This window comes from Ursus arctos, unplaced genomic scaffold (genome assembly GCF_023065955.2).
Source record: "Ursus arctos isolate Adak ecotype North America unplaced genomic scaffold, UrsArc2.0 scaffold_1, whole genome shotgun sequence".
NCBI classification, from domain to species: Eukaryota; Metazoa; Chordata; class Mammalia; order Carnivora; family Ursidae; genus Ursus; species Ursus arctos.
The window spans coordinates 41,336,459-41,340,735 of NW_026622763.1; positions in this window are offsets into that span (position 1 = coordinate 41,336,459).

Sequence of the window (4,277 nt, forward strand, 5' to 3'; positions counted from 1 at the left end):
GTGTGGTGGAGTATTAGAAGATTTGTAAACCACATTTCATTTCAAACCTCTACGATATCGTGGAACCTTCAAGGGTCTTTTAATTCCTTTTGCTCATTAAGTAAAATCATATGTGAGGAAACGCTTCGATCTGGAATTCGAGAATGGACTTGATTTCTGCCATCGAGATATTATTCCTTCCCTCAAAATTCATTTCCTCTGTGGGTTGCCCCAACACTGACTATTTTCTGTTTCCTGGGGGGACCAACTCCACTGTGCACTGAGCGGGGTGCTCTGCTCACAGTGAGCCATAGAGAGGCCCGTAGGACATGCTAGAAATACAAAATGGTATTTCAATAATATTATCAAAAAGAATACCACTAAAGTTGGCAATAAATGTTACTTCCAGTGAGTTAGAGAACCAAATATCCACGTAGTTGCCTATTTTGGATGTTTTGTTCTATTTCTATAAATTAAGGAGGTTTTATAGATTTTATCCCCCTCCTTATGTATAATTCACCGTGATACGCTGACAGGTTTTGTCTGAAAACTGCCGTCTACCATTACAATGTGCCGTCCGGTCCTTGTTTGGCTTGTACCCATTCTCTTGTTGGTGAAAACGTATACCTCGGCTTCCCTGCCATGGGCGTTCATCTCCTGCTGCTCTGCTGCTCTGCTCGGCATTCTTGAGGATCAGATGACATGGGCTGGGCTGGATGTGGGGAGCAACGTTGGAAAATTCCTTTGATGTTGCTCCCTGTGATACTCAATGGCTAAATCCAAGCTCTTGCTATTTGACCAAATGCCAAATGTACTAGTTCCTGAATATCTATGATCTTACAGATAACTGAATGGAAAAATAAGAAGAAACCACTGGGAAAAATATTTCAAAACTATTTTACAGTGTTAATTAAGGTAAAGCTTTGATTAATTGGAAAGTTAGTTGAGCAGAGTGTTAATTAGTTAATTAGGAGCTAAAGTATAGCACTTAAAAAAATCCACTTAATATATCCTGAGTGTCATCCATGTATAAGGTATTAGGAATGCAAAAAAGGTCAAAAGTCCATATAGGCCTTCTGTCCAAAGCAACTTCTGGCTTTCTTCTACCCATTACTGTTGATTATTTTGCTCTTTTTCCTTCTGGTTCTTTTTAATGCTCATGTTTTTTTTTTTATGCAATGATGTGATCAGACAGAATGTGTACTTTGAATCCATTTTTTTATTCATTTAACATTGTAAGAATTTAATCTAAGCATCACCTAAGCCTCTAACGGTGTGCTTAAACATTCTTTTATTTGCTTAAAATTTAGGTTGTTTCCACGTGTTTTCCATGACAGGAAATGCTGTAAAGAAAATCTTTATACAAAGAGGTTGCCCTTCATCGTCATTATTTTTAATTTTTGTATTTCCTACGACAAACTCCCTTATGTGGAATTATTGGATCAAAAAAGACAATTTTATGTACTCATTTAAATACTTCATTTAAATATTCAATGCAACATGCATTGCAGTTGCTTTCCATAGGAATTACACCAACATATCTTTGCACTACTGTTGTTCGACTATAAATTTGTCCCTATTATCTCGATCATCATTGGGCTTTTGATTGTTTGTTCACATTTTTTCCTTATAAAACAGGCAAAATGCTTTTGAATCAAAAAACAAATTTAACACCCATTATCTATTGAATTCACACAATAACCTTGCAAAGTCAACAGTTCACAGATGAATTGATACTGGGAAAGATTAAGTGAGTTGCCCAAATCTGTACAACTATTATCAGAGCTGGGACTTGATCTTGTTTTTTTGTTTTTTTTTTAAGATTTTATTTATTTATTTGACAGAGAGAGACAGCCAGTGAGAGAGGGAACACAGCAGGGAGAGTGGGAGAGGAAGAAGCAGGCTCCTAGCCAAGAAGCCTGATGTGGGGCTCGATCCCAGAATGCCAGGATCACACCCTGAGCCGAATGCAGACGCGTAACGACTGCGCCACCCAGGAGCCCCTGATCTTGCTTCTTGAGTCCAGGCCCATGCACTGCACTCTTCCACACCTGCGCCTAAAAACCAGGCGGGTGGAGGCGAATGAGCCTCCAAGATAAGCCTGGAGAAGCTCCATGGTGGTACTGGTACGTATAGAGATGGACGTGAGCAGGACTGTCCAAATGGCTTGTTCCTTTAAAAGTCAAACATTTCAAGCTGAGTGAATTTTTGGTTAATTTACACATGCTGTTTCACCCTCCCACATGCACAAGGATTTTTTTTTTTTAAAGAGGAATGTTATTTAATAGCGACTGAGTGTTGGAGGGTTTTAACTAAGCTCAGATACACATGAGTAACTTCAGTGGAGGTTGTTCATGCATATCTGAAGCAGAATGTGGACTTTTGACTTTAGCCTATTAAACACAAGGAAATTCATAGTTAAAATTCCACTGTCAGCTCTCCAGCGAAGATGGGAATTGCCCTGGCCACAAAACATGACAGACAAGCCTGCCACGAGGCCCAATAAACTGTTGGCATTATAGAGTTGAGTAGGCAAGCCTCAGTAAATCAAGGCCTCACCTTCATTTTTCAAAAAGCCAAATGGATCAAAGTGTGTGCTTCATTCCTTACGGTGAAAACTCGGGTTTTGCTGGAGGGCACTGTGTGGAGTAAATGGCAACTGCCTCTCAGTTGGAGGGGGTTTGGGTGTCCCAGGTATCCACTGGGAAGGTCATCATGGAAAAATGACATGGAACCATGTGGCCTTCTTACTCTTTGCAAGAGTGGAAAGAAGGAAAACCCAGTCTGGAGGTCCCAGTCCTGTAGGACAGCAATGTCTGACAGTGTTGGCTCCACTGAGTGTGGCTTGGGTGCAGCAGTTTGTGCTTCTGTTCAGCTCGGGATTCTTGAGCCTTAGAAGGTCCCCTGTAAACTGAGCAGGAGGCTGAAGAATGGAGCTGAACAAAACTCAGAGATAGGTTCACCTTACCTAGATTGCAAATTCCGTTAGTCGCTGATCTGACTACCATTTAATGGACGTTAAGAACAAACCAACAAATCACCAATACTTATTTCACACAGATACGACTCTGAATGTGGATAGCGGAAAGGATGTCCTGTTAACATCACCCAACAACTCTGTTTAGATAATTGCAAAGAAGGCTGGATTTTTCAAGCATTCAGATAATTTTCTCTAGAGGCTTCTATAGGGAGACGAAACTGCTTTTGTGCATCCTTCAGTGCTGAGAAGTTGATTTGGATTCATTCTGCCTTAAGGAGAAAAGCTGGAAGCAGCAGGATGGATTTGTAGAGATGTAGACAAGTGAACGTCTCTCCAGGTCGCTCGTTTTGTAACTAGATTTTAATCAGTGAGGAATCCTGAAAAACAATAACGGAAAATAGCTTGGAAGCAGCTTTGATTTCAAAATTTCACAGTGAAGTCTCCACTCCACCAATGTATTTTCATTGCCTTTTGCCTGAAAGGCCGGGCAGTAAATATGCATATCACCCAGCGCTCTGCCTGGAGCTGGGTTCTTGTTTAGCTGGAAGGCATTCGAGAGAAGACATGCTGAGCTGATTACCAGGAGCATTTTCCCCTGTCTAGTCAAAAAGCTAGTCTCTCTGACGTGACCAGAGTGTCTTCTGTCACCTCCAAACCTTACACACTGTGACAACATTGATTTCCAAGGCTCATAGCCTCTGTGACACTCGGGAATCCACCGAAGATGCCGGCAGAGTTAGACAAGATGGCTGAGCCCCTCCCGCCCAGCCCCGGCCCGGAAGTGGAGCTGCGGAGGGGCTGACCCTCACGTTGCCTGTTGTTTTTGGAAGGCTTTCATTTAGGTTTTTGCTACTGGGTGGTCCCTTGGGCCTCCCAGTACATTCCAAATATTTCCAAAACTCTCTGAGAGGTAGCGGTTCAACCAAACGAGCGGACTGTCCTAGCTCACGTGGAAAGCTGTAAGTGCTGGCTGTCCTTCTGTAACACGTTCTTTCATGTTTTCCCCATTCCTTTCCTTGAAAATGGTTCCAACAAAATAGAATTGTGAATCTGAAGTTCTAAGATGCTGCATCCAGTGGTGTGTTTCTTTGTTTTTGTTTTTTTCCAGCCCTTTATGCTTTCATGCTCAGTGGACTCCAGTCTTTTTGGATGGTTCACCAGAATCAGTAAAAGATTTTAAACAGATACGCCCCATACTTGTTATTTATTCATTAACATACATGTACTATTGAACTAATATGTTAGCTAGACACACACAAAGAGAAAATTTTAAAAGACGAAACAATATTAAGTTCTTTATTTTCTCCCTGGTACAAAA